The sequence below is a fragment of the Melospiza melodia genome, chromosome 6 (assembly GCF_035770615.1).
Source record: "Melospiza melodia melodia isolate bMelMel2 chromosome 6, bMelMel2.pri, whole genome shotgun sequence".
NCBI lineage: Eukaryota > Metazoa > Chordata > Aves > Passeriformes > Passerellidae > Melospiza > Melospiza melodia.
In genome coordinates, this window is record NC_086199.1 from 68,720,531 (window position 1) to 68,741,945 (window position 21,415).

General features: G+C 42.7%; 1 protein-coding gene across 7 annotated transcripts in view; it reads left to right on the plus strand.

Moving 5' to 3' along the window:
- The window catches only part of TSPAN18 (tetraspanin 18), a 121,113-nt gene that overhangs the window by 26,883 nt on the left and 72,815 nt on the right, over nt 1–21,415 (plus strand). Inside the window, exon 1 of one of the 7 annotated variants that reach the window (XM_063158844.1) lies at nt 6,446–6,591. The exons of the other annotated variants lie outside the window; for them this stretch is intronic. The gene's annotated coding sequence lies outside the window, so the exon portion shown is untranslated. Of the gene's footprint in view, nt 1–6,445; nt 6,592–21,415 lie in introns of those variants that run through there. 7 annotated transcript variants of the gene reach the window in all.

Genomic DNA, 21,415 nt, shown 5'->3' on the forward strand with positions numbered 1-21,415 from the left:
GTGCTGTTTGGTCTCTCTGTGGGAGTGAGCAAACCACAGGTAACACAGCACTGCAGTGAGATACAGAAATGGTGTGTGCTGCCCGTGGTACAGGGTGAGAAAACTCAGAGGTACCATGGGCTGCTATGGGAGCTGCCAAAGCAGAGCTGTGCAGATAAGCTCTGTGCCAGAGCCACACTGCCAGTGGGTGCTCCTGATTTCTGGTCTGGATTGCCATCTCCCAGCTCCAATCACCAGCACTGCAGGGAAAACAAGACGTGGACCTGCCCTTAGTGGTGTTGCTGCTGTGGAGATGATGTCTGGCTTGATCAGACCTGTGTCCCTGGATGGTTTGAAGATTCTCTAGAGCTTTCGAGTGTGATACCTAAAGCAAGCTCAAAGGGCAAGGGCATGCAACTGAGGAGAGTGCTCAGAGCTGCTGATCTTGCATGGCTTGTGTGTGAGAACCACTGAGACAGATTCAATCAGGTTTAAAGGATGTTGAATGAAGCAGGTTCTTTCAGGCACAGGCAAATGTCATTTTGGGGACCTTGAATTTGGTACGACCACAGCTGCTTCTAGCCTAATGTGTGCTTAGTGTGGATATTCTCTGGAAGTTTTATTGCATACTTTGCTGCTTCCTGCTCCATTAGACTTGAAATCACTAATTGTAGTGGTAGTTCCATGGCTACAGTGTCCCTTTCAGCAGAAACTGTAACCACTTTCCATTTGCTGGATGACTTAACTGATGTTGCACTTCTTAGTACAAAGAGAGAAACAGAGAAAGAGAGGAAGAGAGATAAAATGAGATGGAAAAGCTGTTTTCACCTTTGCTTATATTGCACTGAAGAGATGCCAGGGACAGTGTTTAGAAAAGTGCTTCTGGAACTGGAAGTGATACAATGGTATCAGGACAACCAGTAAACAGAGCCTTAGATGTGTAGGGTGCTGTGGCCATCCTACTGCCTCCAGAACTCGAGTTTGCATATCCACACAAAGCTGCAATATTACTTGGACCTAGCTGTGGTGTGTTTGACTTGGCCCTGCTGAACATGCCACAGATATCAATGTTCAGCAGTAGTGCTTGTGGTCTTAAGGGCCCCTTTGTATGATTTGTGGCCTCATGCTAAGGAGTTTTATTTTTTTTTACCCCCTTTCCATTACATGTGTTGCTTATGTTTTTTTTGGGCGTTTTGTTTTTGTTTTTTGTTTTGCAGTTATGTTTTGTTTTTTCACTTGAAGCATATTTTTGGCACCCCTTGGTCCTTAAATGGGCTCTCATGTTATCAGACACCACAGCTCTACATACATTAGCTGTGCTTTGTTATCTGGATTTCTTTGTGAGCCATTCATATTCCAGGATCTTGTCTCCAGCTGTTCTTTCTCTGTAATGATCCTGAGGAGAGTGTTGTAATTTACTCAGCTCCTTCTGCTGGCAGAGCACTCTGGAGCCATCCCTGATTGGATGCATCTCTGCCCATGTTGAGGGTGAAGTTGCACATTAAGGAGCTGTTGGCTGATTTATGAAAAGCATGCTTTTGGAGGCTGGGAGCAGATTTCTCTGGAGGGGCTGGTGAGCTGCAGTCCCTGCCTGCTCCCTTTCTCCAGCGTTAGCCCTGTGCAGTGCCCACAGCTCAGGATATAACCCTGTGTCTGCTCCCTCCCCTCCCTCAGCTCATGGCTCCATCTGCCCTCTTTATTGCTACCCTCCCATCTGGCACCCACTGCTCTGCTTATCCAGTCCATAGTAATGATTTTTGATGCCATAACTTTAAATATCAGTCTATAGCCCCTTCATGCTGGACCTTGGACTGACCCACCAGTTTTCAGAGTGGGGAATCACAGTTACTCTTTAGCAAAATTACAAGGCTGGGCTTTGAATCCTTTAAGGTACCTGTCCCTGTCTAATCTGGGCATTCTCTAATGGGGTCTACCCTGAAAATTTATGGAAGTACTTCACTAAACCAAACACTAGCAAAATAAGTGGAGCATGAACCTGTCTTAAGTTACTACTATGGCTTCTGTCAGTTACCATGAAAAGCTTTTCTAGACTCTATTAACAAGAGATGTCACCGAGCTGTCAGGCCAGACTGTCAGCCTGGTCTTGCCATGCTCAGGAGTACAGGATGTGACTGAGGAGTTCCTCGGTTGGAGTTGATCTGAGGACAACTCTCTCCCTTGACGCCTCCAACTGCTATGCTGCCTTTCAGCAGCAGTTGGAGATGCTGAGATAGTTGAGAATTCACCATAAACAAGTTCTACTTAGAATAGGCATGCACAGTGTGAATAGGGGTAACAAGTCTTGATAAGCAGGAATTTTAAGAGAGAATACATAGCGAGATTTATTGTTGAGGCCAACAACAAATCCATGTGGGAAGCATAGTATGAAAGAGCAGAAAATAAAAGAGTAAGAAGAAATATTTTACTTGTAACCTCTTAGATGTGTTGCAGGGAGATTTGTCTCATTTTGTATGGGTCTTCATTTATCTGTGATAATGATCTTTATTTGGTTGGATTAATCCTCAGGGAATCTGTGAGAACTATGGACAAACTTTATATGCATACACACCATTTCAGTTAAGATGGCTCTAGCTTGGAACTTGGTAGAAGAACTACAGCTGATTTCAGTGAGAGCTGCAGAAGGCACTAGCCTGCTTTTGAAAGAGAACTTCAGAAAGAATTAATTTGTGTAGGTGGGCACTTGAGTCTTACAGCACACTTTCTTCACAGCAGTTGCCTTTTCCCCTTAAAGCATAAAGGTCAGGAGAGAGGAAATACGTTTTTAACTAATTACAGGGAGGCATCAACAGCACATGGGAAAACACAGGGAACAGAAAACGGTTCAGGTGATCTGGGGAGTCAGGATTCCTTTGAAGTGAAGCCAAATGTAAACTTTCTGGTTACAACGTGTCATGGTCTTTCCAGGGCAGAGTTTCTAGCCTTGCTTACGATTAAGCACATCATGTTGTGAATATTTAGGGCTGGCTTGTGCCTTTGGGTGTTTCTCAAACGACAGCTGCTAAAGAACCCTCCTTTCTTCTGTTGAACACTAGAAAGGGACCCAGTTTATCTTGTTTTTCCAGATTTATTTCTCTTCCATTGCTTGCAGCAGTTTAGGTCTGTTAGTAGTATCACATGAGTGGTGGATCACAGCACTGGCAATATTTGCAGCCCCACAGTTTGTTCCTAGTGAATGTCTTGGCCACTTGAGCTCTGTTCCAAGAGAATTGTGGCAGAGGAAGTCTAAATGGAGCCCTGTCTTCCTCCTGTGTCCTTCTGCAGGGATCATGATTGCTGCCATTATTATTAGTACTGAAGCCTCCATAGGTTAAACACCACACCTAGAAGTTTCAAGTGAAGCTCTGGCTTCCCAGAGATAGGAGTGCTGGTAAAACATGGCTGTGCATCCCAAAATCATCCAGCTTTGCCTTGGACACAGTTTGTAGGAGAATTCTTCAGTAGCAGGGAGAAGACTGATGCTCTGACAGACTTCTGAATTAGAAATGCTAGACTAGAAGTTCCCCAAGAACCTTTCAGTAAGGTCCCTGATTCCTCCAGTAATTTCTGTGCTCTGTTTTCAGCTCTCGCTGCCTTTGAGACTTGTACCTGAACAAAGACTTTGTTCACCCCATTCAATTGTAAAAATTGGCAGCTCGGTTCCTGATGGCTTTTTGCTTCATATTTGCTGCTGCTTCCCATCAGCAACAGCAGTAAAGTGTCATGGGGTGAAAATCAACACTAATTTGGGAGTTAGATTGCCTGTGTAATAAGCTTCTCTGTTATTCTTTGGCAGGAGCAACAGCTAATATAAATTTTTTACTGTCACTTCTGCATGGGCCATGTACCAGCGTCAAAGTTAATCCCTCAAAATTATGTTCCATTATAAATCTCTCTTCACAGATGAAGTGAGTGCAATTAGGCAGAGAGGTCCAGAGCCATTACCAAACAAAAAAAGCTCTGAAGGGCAAAAACAGTCTCCCAGTGCATCACAAAATGATGTAACACCTTGCCAGTGACCTCCAGAAAACAGAAGCTCCTTGGCCACAGTGTTCTTAGGGCTTGTTTGGCAGTGAAAATATGTCAGTTTTCTCTTATTTCTTTTCTTCCAGTAACACACAGAATGTTTAATGTCATTATTCCTGCCTGAGCCCTGGGAATTCAGAAAAGATCATCAAGACTTGAGTAATAGGCTGAAAAAATCCCCAGCATATTTAATTGGAGATTATTCTTTTGATGTTTGGGTTGATTTTGAGGTTTGTTTTTTATCAGGTTACTCTTGGGTAACCCTCTGTATACAGAACAACTTCCCTGCTTTCATGAATGTCAAAGATTCTCAAGGTTTAAATATACTGGTGTGGTTAAATCACTTTCATTTTTTCAGTTTCATGTTGAATTCTTTTTCATTAGAGAAAATGAAAATATCCCTTTACTGTAACATTCTGAATACTCTGGGCAGGGCTGTACAATATTGGACTTCTTACACCCAATTTAGAAACCCAGCTTAAAATTTGTGTCTGCTGAAAGATCCTTCTTTCCCCTTTTTATAAGGAGATGATAAGTGCCTTAATTCCTGGGGGTGAGGTTTTTTTCTCTTTTTTTTTTTCTCTTTTTCTCTTCTTTTTTCTCTTCTTTTTTCTCTTCTTTTTTCTCTTCTTTTTTCTCTTCTTTTTTCTCTTCTTTTTTCTCTTCTTTTTTCTCATTTTTTCTCTTTTTTTCTCCTTTTTTTCTCTTTTTTTTCTCTCTCTTTTTTTCTCATTTTTTCTCTTTTTTCCCCTTTTTTTTTCTCTATTTTTTTTCTCTATTTTTTTCTCTATTTTTTTCCTCTTTTTTTTCTCTTTTTTTTCTCTTTTTTCATTTTTTTTTGTTTTGGGGGGATTTTGTTTGTTTGTTTTTTTTTTATTTTGCTTGTTTGTTTGGGTTTTGTGTTATTTGTTTGGTTTTTGTTATTTTTATTTGGGTTGTTTTGTTTACCCTTCTGGAATAATCCTTAAATATATTAAATTAAGGTCCATTTCTATTCTTAGGGAACACAAGCTCTCTTAGTTCCTGATTGGATTTTTTGGAGTGCTGAGCAAATGCTATCAAGTTTACATTGAGAATGGCAGTGGCTGTGCAGAGAAGTGAGAAGTGTGTTCCAAGGTACAGTAAGGACAGTCCCCTATTAAAAGTCCCACATGTGTGTGGCTACATGTGGGACTTTTAAGTGTGAAGCTTTAGAGACATTGCACATCTGCTATAAAGTCATTCAACTTTACTCAAACTTTTAAGATCAAAAATGATGATAATATTTTGCTTTACTTTCTGTTCACGGCAAACGTTCTGAAAGGTCTTACTTTGAGCAATATTTAGTATTTCAGTTTGAATTTGATAGAAATCATTTCAGAAAATCTGCAAAAATGTCTCTGCTTACATGGCAGTCAAACATGAGTTACAATGCTGAGACAAGGATGAGGTAGACATGAGAAGCTGCATCCAGTTTTTGTCATAAAAAGCTCAACACAATCTAGTATGCCAGAGAAAGCTCCTTTATTTTGTTCATATCTGGCCTGTTGAGCAAATGTTGGATATAAATTTATAAATGAGAATGGCTTGCACATGAAGCACTTACTATTCTGCACATCAGTCATTCGTCATCTTGTTAAATTCGAGAGTACTAAAGGTTTGCTTGGTGTGCTCTTGGCTCTGTTCTATCCTCTTCCATGGCAAGAGGGTATGTGTGTCCTCCTCTTAACCTACATAACCTCCAGAGGCTCAAGGCTCCTTCAGGCTGCTGTTTTCTCTGAACTGGGCAAGCAATCATCACTGATCCTTCCTGAGAATCCAGTGGCTGCTCACTCCAGAAAAGCCTCCTTGACTCCTCTTGCTGTGTTTTGTCAAGTACCAGGGCGAGCTTGCAGCCAGTGATTACAGCCTGCATGTGCTGTTCTTCTCCACTTTGCCTACGAGTTTTCTCAAAGTGTTTTCTCCAAGCATGCTAAAATGTCTAAAGAAGGGGTCAAAGTTCTTTATATATTGGAGTAAAATTGGGTTGAAGTTCTTTTTCTGTTAGAGTAAAACAGGGCTGAGGTCACCACCCAGTTCTTACTGTTGTCAATTATGACTTACTGCATCTTTTGTCAGCTACACGTGAGAAAAGTGTAGGGAAACTAACTGGGGTTTTTGTAGTTGATAAAATCTCCAACTGTGGCACTGAACTACAGAGTAAAAAGCCGACTAACAATGCACTGACGTCAGGCTGCCTTGATGTGACTGAGAGAGTTTTTGTCTGCAAAGACAAATACTGGAATAAATCACTAACTGGGTTTTAACAACTGTGGTGGTTTTGGCCTGGTTTCTGGACTTGGAGATAGACAAAGGATTGCAACACAGCATCTCATTTTCAATCTCTTTTGACCAAACAGCAACAGGGTCCTGTATGTGCTGGGAGTCTACCAAGACACAAATCTTGACAAGGTCCAAACCAATTAATTACAGTTGATAGCTGATGCTGGAATATGGGCCATGTCAATCACAGGAATGGTTTCCTCCTGCTGCTGTACCAGAACAACTCCAGGCTGCTATTTGGGGTGGCAGAGAGAGTTCAGCTGCCTTCCACACCAGACAGCTTGAGTGGTGAGTAGCTTTTGTACACAGAATCCATCGTCTCTCATGAGGGATGTGACTATGAAGTAGCTGACTTCTGAAAACAAGCTTTCTGCAGATACTTTTTCCACCCAACAACAAAGGTCTTGTTTGGGAATGCTTTTTGCCTGCAGTCTTTGTGACCCCCCTGGGAAATGCACTGTGCATTTGACTTGTACTCACCAAAGGAAAAAGTGAAAGTAACACAGCTGTAGTGATTTACTATGAAGTTTTGAGGCTAATTGCCTCATATGTTTAATTAATAACTGACACATTCTGTCCCTCAAAGAGCTTGGAGAACTTCCATCTGGACCCCTAGTGATTACAGCCTGGAAGCCATCCCTGTAATTAAGGAGCAGGCTATAGGAGGCCTGTTCCCATTATGGGCAATTATTGTGCTTGCTACTTTTCCCCTCCTTTCTTACAAAAGGACTCAGAAAATAGGGCTCAAAGACTAATCTGACATAAAACCCTGACTAAAGAGGTGCTTTGTGCTACACCATGGTAGAATGATGGGTTATGTTTTGGTGCCAACACTCTTTTTTTTCCATCAGGCTGTCAGGGGACAGGTTCTCCAAAGAGCAAAATGTGCCTTACACCAAACTGAAGGACATCTTGGTCAATATTAACTGCCAGTGCCGGAGGATTTTTGCAAAGAACCAGGCAGCTGAGTATTTCTACTATTACTTCTCTATCTCTCCCTCCCAACTTTAGACTTCCACTAGATTTGACAGCTGCTCATCTGCAGACTCTGGCTAGCTCAGGAGCCCTCAGAGTAGAGGATGCTGTGTCTTTAAGCCTTCCATACAGTGCTGAAATGTTATGACAGAGCATCTCACAGGGGGATGCGGTTTCCATGGCAACCCCACACTGTAAGATAAGCAAACTGGATTATTTTTTTTCCTGAGAGGTTCAAGAGCAAGGAAGGAATGAGGCGATCTGTCAGCAGGCAAGACTTGAAAAGAGGAAACCATGTTCATTAATCCTGTAGCCCTGGCTGCTTTGTGTTTTAATTAGAGAATGTTATTATGGCAGAAAGCATGGGTGCCTCACCCTGTTATGGGGTTTTGAGGACTTTTTTGTTTGTTTCTCTTTTTATATCTCCAATTAATAAAGGGCAAGGGGTGGCTGGGGAGAAGGAGGAGTAAAGAAGATTTACTAAGGCATAAAATGAACTTCTGAAATAAAGAGCCTCAGGGTCCCTGTTCCAGAGCTTGTATCCCAAGCCAGACATAGGAGGCAGTGGGAATGAATCTGCTGTTCTCAAACTGAGAGTAAATCTTAAATTTTTTTTCTGTCTTGCTGCTGTGTTTAGCAAAAATGGAAATCCCCCATACCCTTGCATCCTGCACGAGTAAACCATGTGAGTGTGGAGTAAAGTAGGGGAGTTGTGACTTGTTCTTGTCTTCCACAGTCTGCCCAGAGGCATCATACATCAGAGCTATACTGCCTTCCCCTGCCTTGGTTTTGGGGTAACTGATAACTTTGGGATCACTAGTTACCCCTATATGAGAAATCCTCCACTTCCTGGATGCTGCCACTTGTGAGAATGCAGGGCACTGTGCATGCTGAGAGATGTAAGGACAAGGAGGGGAAATGCTTCAGCCCATCCTGAGAAGGCAAGCTCCCACACAAGCTGCAATGGCATCTTAGTAATCAGATAATATCTTGATAGCAGCTAGTGCACCAGCTGGGTAGGAAACTGTGCTGGTCTTGTACATGTGCTGTGCGTAGGAGTTTATTATGGAAAATATTTTGACAACCTTTATTATTTTCAAACACTTGTATGTGTCACCAGAAAATTAGAGTTAAAGTAAATGTTAACCCAACAGCAGTCTTGTCTGCCTAGTTTCCATGTCCATCCCTTATGGAGTACTCCCTGCTCCTTTGCAGGGAATAAGAGCTCACTATAAATCTTGATGTGCAATGAAAAGAAAGTTATTCCAAACTTTTAGAAAGCAATATACCAAGAGCATTTATTTCTACTTTCCTATAAGCAGCAGTATCCAAGTCTGGTTTTCAGGGGCTGGCGCTTTTGAGGAATTCTTGTAAATGTAGTTCTCCCAAGTTTCCTGTCAATGTCTTCTTCAATGTCCTTGAAGAGTTCAGCAAAACAAAGTGCAGAATCAAGAGGGCCAAAGAGCCTCAGAACCATTGTTCTGGATTTGAGTACCTCCTACCCAAAATAATTTTCTCCTATGGGAATGATCCATGTAGCAGGAACAGTTGTTAGCAAAGTCTGAAGTTGTGGGCCAAGCAAAAGTGATACCTTGTGTGGGAATTTAGGGCTAGGGCAGAATGATACTTAGACCTTTGTTGAATGAGCTATCAAATGCTCTAATTGACAATAAGCAGGGTTGCAGGCAGCTTAATTTCTTTGGAGACTGCTCTCTTTATTCCTTTTTTTCTGGCTGCATAGACAAATTCAACACTTTGGTGTTGATATCAGCTTTATTTGATGTTTTGAGCTAAGCTGCCCAGAGATGACTTTTTGGTTGTACTAATAAAGAACCTGCTTTTGACAGCTTAGGTCAGTCGTACTTCACTGCCAGCCGGCACCAAGTGTCAGGCTGGGTTTGTGATCCTGGTGGCTGGGGCAGAGCTGGCCAGCACAGCTTTCTCTGCCCCTCAGCCCTCCTCTCAGGACCTGCCTGTGCCCTACCAGAAGAACCCCTCACACATCTGCTGCCTAATGGGGGCTTCTCAATTCACACCGCTCTGTGGTCTTCATGATTTGCCTTGGCCTGAGTGTTGTTAAACCCTTGAACATTGCTTGGGTTTGTTGTCCCTTGAGGCACTGCCAGATCTGAATCACTGCCAAACAAAATTATTCCACCTGCTTCTTGGCTCTAAGCATTTAATCACCCAAGCCCAGCAGAGTTTTGTTTAGAGAAGAGAAATAATTGCGGTGCTGCGCTGGTTCCCAGCAGAGCCAGCGGTGTCCGTGTCACCTGGCGAGCTGGGGAGTGAAGGAGTAGCTGCGTGCCTTGTTTCTGATGGGAATGTTGCTGGGACTGACTCTCCTGGGCCTGCCCCAGCCTTTTTGGTCAAAATTAGTGCCCCTGAGTTTATGGTGGAAGGGAGCAGCTGGAGAGTATTAGGCTCTGCTCCAAGTATGATTTTGAGCAGGCCAGTGCCTCACAGCTAAAGCCAGAGGTTTTAACCGATTATTTGCTGACTCATCACTTCTCCTGGTTTCCTTCCCACACCATTTTAATGCCACACCCCTCTTCCTGGAGATAATGCATTACTTGTGCATCTCAGTAGCTCATTCTTGGATAATTCTTCTAGCTAGTTCTGTTTCACACTCAAATCTTCTCTCAGTTTTTCTCAGCACCCCAGAGGCACCCAGAAACTGGACTTTTGATGATCCAGATATATCTCTTCCAATGATTCTAAAGTAGATAGATTTCTGACCATGATTGAAATACAATATCTTTTAAATCAACTAATGTTATCCATCCAAGCTTTTTCTTCCTTGACCTGCTTGCCAGCCAGAATTCCTTAAACAAACTCTAGAGGAAAAATGCAGGTCCTTAAATTCCTAAAACTTTCTTTCTTACCCTCTGCTGATGGTCCTGAATTAAGTGTGTGTACCTGCACATCCTAAGGAGCATAGTACTGGTTTAGGGTTTATCACAGCTGACTTGGAGAAATCTTGCTTACTACTATACATGTCCTATCTTAGCCTGGAAGTCATTTAGGCTTAGAAATACAGAGTTCTGCTTCTACTAATAAAGAACCGTCTCCAAGCGGCTCATTAGTGGGGCTGCTGGCAGGCACTACCCTGGGTACACAGAGACCAAGCATGTGGTTGCAGAGTGGAAGTGCAGGGATTTCTGGGCAGCCAGAGACCTCTGAGCTCTGTTCAGATGCTCTCTGTACTGTCTTCAGTTTCCCTGGCTGGTAAAAGCATTGCTAAGAGAGAATACACATAAAATACTGTAATCCTGGTGCAGTAAGAGAATGCACAGTCTTGAAGCAAACTTTTCTTTCATATATTTTGTATTTAATTTTAACACATGCCATACTGGTGCATTCTATTTACATTCAGCTCTGTTTTAGACATCCAGCATAATTCAAGAACACTGTAGCTCTGAATGCATGCAATGAAAGTATTTTCATACTCTTTTCTACAAAATAATCCTTGGGTCTGCAGTTTGCCAGTCTGTGGTAGCTTCAAGGCTTTTCCTAGAGTACAGAAGTTTTTGAAAAAGGAAAAATGTCTGGGAGTTGTATTTATGTTCTACAAGTCCTTATAATAAAAGAGCACTAATTTCTTTTAAACCTCTCCAAGCAATTTCCCCAAAAACTTCCCTGTCCACAATAGTTTGTTGAAGCTCGTGTGAATGTATCTATGCTCTTTAACAACACACTGAAGAAATATTTTGGTGCTAGGACAAGCCAGAACCACAAATTAAATTAGATGAAAACAACTAGGTTGATATGTTTCATGACATAAATGAAAGATGCTTTGGAAAAAACAGAGAGGCAGTATTCCTTCTGGATAAGGCCTCAGCATGAAAACATGAACAGCAAATGAGTTTATTATTGAAGACGTGTACATCAAAGCCAACTTGACTGAGAAAGCTTTTGGCCTAACCTACAGTTGTTGTCTTTGCTATTATTAAATGTCACGTGTTGGTGAGCAGCTAAGAAACCAGGGTATTTTTCCCATCTAGAGTTTTTGAAATCTGATGTAAATGGTCTTGGTTTCAAAACCCCCTTGATCTTTGCATTAAGCCTGTATGACTTCAGTGAACCCCAGACCTCAGGCTGGCCTCTGCCTGGGGTGACTTTCACTCTTACAGGGTGACGGTGCAGAGCCACAGAAAGTGGGGAGGCATCAGCTGGAGGAGAGAATGACCTCAGGGTCTTTGGATTGTAGGTTAGAGAAAAAGAAATAGAGCATTTCCCTAAGACAAATATTTTCTTTTGACTATTCCAGTTGATGGCATTTGTAGGGGGAAAAGGCTTTCTTCAGACAGAGCAGAGACCAAGCCTTTGTCTCTATTGGCCTCCTACTAACATCAGACTGTGGAAGTCTTTGAGACAAGTTTATTTTCTGCAATTAAAAATAATTAAATAAAGCCAGGAACTGATCTTGATTTTCCTGCTGCTAGAGCCTGCCTATGACCCAGACAGAGGTTTTAGATTTAGAAAAATTCTCAGACCTTTTTTCCTCAAAAACTGTTCAACTTGAATTTCAAGGTCTTTGGGAGGTGCAGTGAGGAAGGGAGCCTGCCCAGTTTCACGCACATTCATTGATTACAGCACTGTAGTGCTCAGCTCTTCCAGACGTCTAAAATCATTGTAAGTAATTGGGTTAAAGTCAGAATTTATCATACTTAGTTAGCCCAGATCTAATCGTTCTTTCCAGAATTGTTTGCTGAATCGCTTGGCATGTCTAACCTTATCGGCCCCGTTAACTTCTTATCCCCATTTGACAAATCTAATCTGTCTTTACTTCTGCAAGGAGAGACACAGGAATCATTAGAGACTTCTGTGGCTTGCTGTGCAGCCTGCCAACAGGCATCCCAGAAATGATTGGGAAGATGCTTGCAGCTGCTGGAGAAGATTTGGAAAGGTTTAAGGTTTAATGGGCATGGAAATTAGGGTTTCTTGTCAAGATGGTTTACTCATTTACTCATTTTGATCTGTTTTAAAAACAGAAAGTCTGCTAAAGTTAACAAATGTCAGCAGTCAGAGATTGCTACACCGAGCCTAGGGCGAAGGGTATAGATGGTGTTTTTGCCTTTCACAACCCACACCATTGTATCTTGCTTGAGACACTTTCCTCTAAGCTTATAAAATCACTCTTGGCTCTAGTTATTTTCTGAGAGTATGACTGAACCACTTTACCAGAAAACACTTACAGTGTTGTGCCTGAGTTGCACACTGGGGACCTGAGATTTCCCTCCTTCACAAAGCAGAAGTGACACCACCAAAGCAAACGGAGCCACAGGGTTGTGAAACTGAAGTCAGCAAGCAGAAATCCAGCGTATATTCTCTAGTGTATCCTCATTGCTGGCTATTTTTGCTAGGAGAATTTTTTGTGAAAAGGAGGGTAGGGAGGAGATAGGAAAGATATTCTTTGAGGATTTTAAGCAGTTTGCAAGCCCATGCTGAAGAGCTAATGTCTGCCACAACTGGGAGAAGAAGTTGGATGTCCTTATCCCCTGTGTGTTTGTGTGCATAATTTTACATAATTCATGTTCTGATGCATAGTGCTGTCATTTGCCACCCTGGCTTCTGGTGTGCTTGACTCAGCTCAGTGAGTTGGAGGATGTTGTTACCCTCAGATGGAAAGGAGGCTCATCTTCTGCACACACTTGGCACCTTTAGAGGATAGCTGTCCACGCTCTGGCTGTGATGATCATTAAGTACTTGATTTGCTACACTGCCAGTTGGGACTCTAAATTTCTGCGTGCTTCAGCCTGCTCAGAAAGGCAAGGGCTTAATGACTGGTTCGGATTTTCCAAAGGGATGTTTGCCCGGATGCGAGCGTTTCCCCCGAGATCGCTCGCTCACAATGGAGCTCTGCGTCAGCGCTGGGCTGGAGGCCCCGGGGATGGAGCCTGGCCAGCAGTGCTCGGCCCTTGCCTGCGTGACTTGGCATCCAGAGACACTGCCTGCACCCAAATGTAAGCCTGAAATCACAATCTGAATGTAGCCTTGACTTGAGCTCTGTGCTGGGCTGCTGACTCTGCTGGTGGCTGTCCTCTCTCCGGCAGCTGTGGCTGGGCTCAGGCAGCACCCTCTGGTATTTCCTCTGCAGTGATATGGGTGGGGCAGAGGCCCAGAAGTCACTTCTTTTGCTGCCTAGAGGAGTGTAGAAATAGGGAATACCGTGTGTACCTGCTCAACTACTGCCTATCTCCCCTTTGACTGCACCTATGGAGTGTGCCAGGGCTGGGCTATGTCTCTTTTCAACTTTTAAATTGACAGCTTCACACTGGTGTGATGTCACATTGATGTGGCTGCCCACAGGCTCCAAAGGGCATACTCCCCTCCCAGAAGATGCTGATGAGGGTAAAAGCCACTCCTTCTAGCCTCTCTAAAGTGCCTGGCAGCAACCATGGTGCTTGTGCTAGGAGAGCAGGCAACAAACTCAACTCAGCTCTGCCTAAGCTGGCTAGGTAAAGTGGCATAGAGCTATAGGAGGGACATGGCAGTCTTTCAAATTCAGAGGCAACATATGGGGGAGAAGAGAAGAGAAGAGAAGAGAAGAGAAGAGAAGAGAAGAGAAGAGAAGAGAAGAGAAGAGAAGAGAAGAGAAGAGAAGAGAAGAGAAGAGAAGAGAAGAGAAGAGAAGAGAAGAGAAGAGAAGAGAAGAGAAGAGAAGAGAAGAGAAGAGAAGAGAAGAGAAGAGAAGAGAAGAGAAGATTGCCCATGGAGTAAACCCAGTGTCTTGTGAGAGAGTAAAAACTTCAGGCTTTTTGAACTTCATCCAGTCTGTCTCTTTTCCTTGATCTGGGCTCTCCTTTACATATTTGAACAAAGACCACAGGGGGATAGAAATCTCCTTGCATTGCAGGATACTTTCTTTTTAGTTACTCTGCTATCCGTTTCTGCTCTCCATGAAATAAAGTCATTAGATGTTTTGCCTCAGAAATGGAGGAATTTCAATGTGTGGGGTTCACAGTCCAGTTGATTCAGCATAGCTGTTAGCTACTCCTGAATGACTGAATGATTTCCACAGAATGGGAAAAACTGCTGGTGAAAAGGGCCTTTGTGTTCAGGAGGAACAGGAGGTTGTTTGCATTCTGACAGCACCATACTATGGGTGTTTGTAGCTGTGGTCTGGGCATCCAAAAATTATATGCATAAAGGATAGATATGATTGTTAGAACCAAAGAAGTGATGGAGAAAATTGTAGCAATGTAGTCAGCTGCTGTCGCTGCATACATGGTTGGATCTCTGCTTCCTCCAGCTCCCTTAAGTGGGAATTGAGGCAGGTTTCCTTTCAGTAATGTTTAAAGCACTTCCCTCGGGGTAGATTTCCCCTTGTGTTCATTCTTGTGTACACATTATCACAGACTTAACATCTTGGAGAAAAAAACCAGGTGTGTTTATTCCTATCTACCCTATCAGATGAAGGCTTTAGCTCATCCTTATCTGTGGCCAAGAAGAGAGAAGTTTTGCTTTTGCAGCATGGCTTGGCACTGGTGTGGCTCACACAGTGGAGCAAGTCATTGAGATTGCTGGCTGCCATGGGGGGTGACTGACCTGGCTGCAGCTCAGCACACGCAGGCTTGGCACATCAAGGTGTGAGTAATGCTACTCACTTCCAAAAATTTAGAAAGGTTTATTAAAACCTGTGTTTATCAAAAACACAACAGAACACTGAATAGAGAAAACGTTACAGCGCCGGGAGCAAAGGATCTTTCTCACCATGTGCTCACCCACACAATAGATGTTTTGACTTTTAGCCCCTCCCAAAGGCCCTCCTTCTTCACTGTCCAGTGGTGGAGTGTACTTCCTGAAATCTTGATTGGAGGTCCAGTGTTGCCATAGCAGCAAGCTGACCCTCCCAAATGTCCCAAATCCAGGCTGTCCCCTGATAACAACACAAGGGTGGGTAAAACATAACTATAAGTCTATAGAACTCCTCTTAACATATATACATTATATTTGCCTTTTAATTGTGAGAGTCAACCATCACATTACTCATCCATCACAAAGGTCACTGCCTTGGCTAAGTCAGCACAAAGTTTCTTTCCATTTACCTTATCCTATCCCCATAAATTAAGATACATTTGCAACTAAATCTGCCAAGTTTGGAGTGCCTCATGGCAGCCCTGCAGAGGGTTTCCTGTCTCTGCTTTTGTAGCAATCACATTAAAACCAGCACCTCCTTACCAAGTGAGAATCAGAATGCTTCGAGCTCTGCTGGCTCCTCATAAGCTGTGCTCTGTTAGCTCCAAATATTCTTTGAACACTATCTTCTTCAAAGCTGCTTTTCAGGTAGAGTGAGTTGAAAACCAGGAGAGATTACCACAGGGTGTTTTTTCCTCTCTCATTTTGAGAGGAAGTATGAATTCAAAATGTTTTGACCAGCTTTGTTTTCATAAAAGAGTCCCTAAATGTAGCTGTGTTCTCTTTAGTATAAGAAAGGTAAAAAGGATGCCGTGCTTTGACAGTTATCTATCTGCTGATTGCCACGTGTACCAAGTGTCAGAATGAGATTGATGGCCTTAGAAAATAAATCCACCGAGGCAGGAAGAGTACCTTCCTTTGCTTTTTTACAATGCTAAGTGTGTGTATTGTCTGTGCTGAGCCAGTGCTGAATAATAATGAGTGACTGCAGTTAGTGTCTAAGCTAAGGGAATCCAGGCCTCCAGCCAGCCTGGGGTTAGGAGCTCTGCTGATTATTCAGTTTAGTTTGAGCCAGCGATATGCATTCTGCCTAAATGCCTGAGTCTTTTCTTCCCAATTATTTTGAGGTCTAGGAGGATACACTCTTTTCTGTGGAATTTCTATGAAGTCAAAATGTTAAAATCTAAAACCTGTAAGATTAGTGTTTTAATGCTTTGAGCATGTTTGTTTGTTTGTTTGTTTGTTTGTTTTTAATATGAGAAAAACTTTTGGCTAGAAAATATCAGTTAGACCTGTGATTGGAAAAAAAAGGCAATCACTAAAACAACCAAATAACCTCTCCTCCTTCCAGCTTGCTTTGTTTTGAAGGGGGTGGAGTGTGACAGGATTTTGAGTCTGTTCAACATCTGAAAATCAGAAACTGAAGGTTTCTTGCAAAGTCTTCTTTCCTGTCCACCTAGGCCTCTGTTTTTCTAGCCCACACAAGTCCTGCTATTGTGCCTGTGTCTTATAGTAGTGCTCATCTGGTCCATCTCTGGGGTGCCAGTGAATTTGCATCCTGTCATCTAAGGAGATGACTAAGGGAAGGAAGTTCTAATTCCACCTCTCAGATCTCATTTTAGACATCCTTGAAAATGGATCTCTGGCAGTCCAGGATCTGACTGCAGTGGATGGAGGAAAAGGATCAGGGATTCTGCCTAATCCAGGTCAAAACTCCTGACAGCACCCAATAAAAATGAGACCCTGGCTGCTTTTGAAGTCTATTCCCTACTCAAAGCAAGGATTTGTCCTTGGTGGCCACTGTCAAGTAGAGAGCTGGAAGTCTGTATCCCTGAGTGACTCTGTGTTTCATGGCTACTTGGAGTTTTGTTAGTTATAAGCTCTTTATTATCAGTATTTCATTTTGAAAAGAGGATTGACCCCCTGAAATACAAGGCTCCTGTTTCCTTTGGGGAAGGGTGCTTGGTAGGTCTCCATGTGGTGGCAGGTGGGTTTTGGCAGCCTGTTTTCCATTCAGACTATTATGATTTTGGGCAGGTTCGTAGCTGCCTTTTGTAAAATCCTCTTCTCATTAGGTTAAAGCACTTCAGAGTTTCAGGACCTGCTGCCTTCTTCTCTTATCCCTTCTGTCTTTTCCTCCCCACGCACCTCCTGGTGTCTCTGCACTGTGCTCAATGAGCCCTGCTGCTCTTGCCTGCACCTGGGGGCTGCGCGTGTTACCAGCACGAAAGCCTCTGATGGAGGAGCCCCAAGGAGAACAAGCTGGAGCAAAGATGTGGTGGGAATGTTTTGCTGAACAATCCAGCTGGGTCATTTGGCTTATCCTTGCTTGGGGGAGTGAGGTGGCTGTTTCTATTCCTTACCTTGTTGATATGAGAATTTTTGCTGCTTTGGTTCAAAGGGGAGGCCACCGTTCTGAGAGTTTCCTGACTTGGGCAGAACAAGCTGTGCTTGCACATCTGCTGGGTGCTGTTTTAGCATGGAAAAACAGGAGAGAAAAAACATCCACCTTCTGTTAAGAATGCAATGTAATATTTAGAGTTTCCTCCTCCATCTTATTTTGAGGAGTTTATTAGCTTATAGGAGTTCTGGTGCCCGTTGAAGTTTGGAAATAGGGTGTTATGTTCTGAAAATGTAATATTTTGCTCTAAAGTCAGTGTGGATAAAACACAGAAATTAGAAATGGATTTTTGGGAGCTGAATTTCTAGTGGGAAAGGAATTATTTTTGCTTGCTTGCTAGCTACTTCTCCTGGACTAGGAAGACAAATTAAGGTGAGACTAGACCAGCAGAGCTGCAGAGGGAGGAAATGAGAGGACCCTCTTTGATCCCAAATGCTCAATCAAGAGGCATTTGCCCGCACTGTCAAATGAGATTTGTCAAGTCCTAGGTAGAGGCCAGCGGGGCCTAGAACTGAACAAAAGGAGGAGGTTTCATACTATAAATTTGGTTTCAACATATTCAGAGTTAATCTTCCTTTACCTACATAATATGAAGGTTATTAACCTGACTGCAAATGGACCTACTGGGGAGTTAAGTGTCACGTGGACAGGATTACTACGTTTTGAAAAGAATTTGTGCTGGTGACTGTAACATAATAAATGTAATAAGTGCCTCTTTAGATCTTCTATAAGTGGTAAAGAATCATTGATCACCCTGTGGGATGGGGGCTGGGGAGCTTGTTTTTGATGTTTTAGTTCCAAGTCAGAAATGAGAGCTCAGAGTTGTTGATGAAAAGAACACATAAATTTGTTATTATTACCATTATTATTATTCATTTTTCTGTCTTAAAGAGACCGAGAGGGAGTTGGTGCCAAGGGGTGAGAAATAAATCATTAGCATCTTCACATTTGCACTGCAGATTAATCTGGGGAAATGAGGCTAGTAGTTTTTAAGCCTCTTGCATATTTGCTAGGTGAACTATTTAACTTGATCTCTCCTTTTACTTTTTTTTCTAACCAGAGAGTTTTCCATGTACAGATTTAAAAGGTCACAAGGTTAAGCAGAAATCAGAAGCTGATTTATTGCATAAGTACCCTTAGCAGGCATTTTGGCCAATGCTGTATTGAAGTTTGTTTTAAATTAGGCTATTTTTTTTTCCTTCCACTAAAAGATGTGATTTGGGTTTTTTAAATTCCTGCTCCACTTGCCTTGTGCTCACTTTGCTGAATCTGACGAGGTTCTCAGTGCAAGAATGATGTTCTGATTGTTTCCAAGTAAATGTCCAGCTCGGAGGGCTGATGGTGGCAATTCTGATGTTATTTTATGCCGCCCTCAGTATTCACACTTGATTTCTCCTGCGGGTCAGTGTGTAACAGGTGAATCCTGGAGCTGCAGGAGCAGATGGCAGCTCCGAGCAAGGCAAAGGAAAGTGGTGGCTATAGCAATGCAACACAGAGTGAAAGCTCTGGCTGAGGGAGCTGTGTTGGGTACTTAGAAATACATCTTTAATGGAGACACGAAAAAGAGATCTGACTGCTCGTGAGCACTAGAGATCCCCTAACACGTGTTCCAAAGCAAGAGTCTTAGCCGGAGTATGGGAGGTAATTAGTCAGTCTGCCTGCATTCCTTCTGCAGCCTCAATTAATTATGAGGCTCTTGCTAACTTCTGGATGAAACTATTCTGTAGTGGTGTTAGAGGATGCTAACCAGCTGCCACCTTCAGTTTCCATTGATGCTTTGTAAATATACTGTACAAAGGACTTGAAAGCAAGGCCTCTAGCTTGTGAGTGCCAGCTCAGCTCCTGCTGATCTATTCCTTCTTGAGCACTTGGTCTAAGAGGAGGAATACACAATCCTACCTGTACTGGTAGAAATACAAATGCTACAGCAAGAAAATGCTTTGGTATGCTTCGAGGGGGAAGCTGTTGCTTTTAGTGTTTCATCCTTTATTGACTGAAATATGAACACAGGCTGGCCAAGACATGTAAGCAGATTCAGTGGGAAGAGCTGTACTGCAACACAACTATCAGTGTCAGTGTCTTGGATAAGGTTGTCAGGGAAAGTAGGTTGGATCTTTTATTAGGTCTATTGATACTGCTGGGGGAGGTGGTCTTTTAAACATGTAAATGTGGTTTCTCATATCTGAAATAGAAGCATCAGGCTTTGAAACTAAATAAGTACATGTTGAGAACACTTTCCCCAAGTTTAGCAAAGTTATGTTAATCACTTAGACCATCTGCTGGAGAAAATGTAGTTGTGAAGCCAGGATAGGTTAGCGGCACATTAGTGAGAGAGGAGATAACAAAATTGTTTGTTGCTCTACAACAAAGTAAAGTTTTTGAGAATTACTTGCTTTTCCTGGTGATGTTACAGATCCTTTTTAGAAGTAAAAAAGATATTTGTTAATTTTTTAAAGATAAATTTTCTGTGAGGCTCCAAAATTGTGCTGTATTGGCTTGGCGTTCTCATGACAGCAAAGTTCCTCAGTTTAGCAGCAGGATGAGGTTAGGATCTTCCTTGCTTGTAGCCCTGCCTGGGCTGGGAGATCTCCAAGGGTTCCTGGGCAAACTCTGCCCGGCCTCTGCAGGTGGGTAGTGTGAAACAGCTACACTGCTACTTTATCCTGAGAAGCAGGAGGGCAAGAAGCGTATAGAAGAGTTAAAGTCAGTCACCCCAAGAAGTGTGGCTGGTTCCTAATGGCTTGCTGCCTGAGCTTTTCAGCCTGACAGCATCTCTCCTCCTTAAACACATTGTGAAATGTTAAAAAATTATTTGGATGTCTTTATGACAGTGGCATTTGCTCAGGAGGAGCTGTCTGTTTGTTTAAATACAGCCCCAAAGGAGGTGCTTGTTTTCCTAGGATTTCCGCTAACTGCTGACCCAAACAGGAGAAGAGAGTGTCCAGGGAAGGGACATCACTGAAGCCTGGCTGAGTGCTGGCAGAAGTGTGATTAATCTTGACTAGACAAATGTGCCAGAGCCTCTTCCAAAGTGCTGGACTGCAAACCAAACACATAGTATACTTGTAATGACTCTCCTGTCCTTTTCAATTACTTTGTCTCTCCCTCAATTCCAAATACATCAGTCATGTTTGAAGGCTTCGTTACACCCCACTGATGTGCTAATGCAAGTTGTAATCTGTCCTTGTTACAACACTTACTGCCAGTAAACCTCATGTGGACAAGGAGAGGTACAATTGCAGGGAAAAGCAGTATTTAGCAAAAAGTAACCCTTTTCTTAAGTTGCCCTCCTGCTTTTTGGGAGATATCAAGATACCTGAGAGCAAGTTCTTCCTCCTCTGGTCTAGTTCCTGACTTGAAGGGAGCAGTACGAGTGTTTGAGGCCACTTGTAAAACATTTGGGGAAATGCAACAAGTCTCACGGTTGTTAACATTTCCCCAAATGTGTAATTCATGGAACGCTGTGCAGATATGCTGCACTGCTGAGGTGTAACAAGTAGGGATCTAAACTTTTTAGGAGGGTCAGGTGGTAGAACCCCAAATGAATGAAGATGCATGATGCGATGTAGAATCCCAAAACCCTCAAATTGTGTGGGAGGGAGGTTGCTTCCGCCCTTCTGCTGCTCTGGTTTTTGTGATTTAGCAAACTGGGTTATTTAGTCAATGTGATTCATTCCTCTCAGACCATCCACTGCAGTGCTCCTAATTTCAGGTCAAGAGGAAGGAAGCAAAGGCTTCTGTGTGAAACAAAGGATGTCACGCACTGATCTCCATTGTTACAGCAGTAGAGGAACTGGTGTAATAACCAAACAAAGATCAAGTGAAATTCAAAATTGATGAGAGAAGCAGAATGATAAAATAATTTTAAAATGTTGCAGAATCTCTGCAGCAATGTTGGCTCCTGCATTTTATTACTGAGGTTAAGGAAACCTAGTGTTTTTTCAAGATCTGTGGCTCCAGGAATTCTCCTTCAGAATAAGATCCTTCTAAAAGTGTATTTCCTTTTTCTCCTGGAATAGATCTCATTAAGTTGAACAGGGCCAGCTTTCCTTGTATTCCATAACCTGCTGTTTTCCTCATGAACTGGGAGACTCA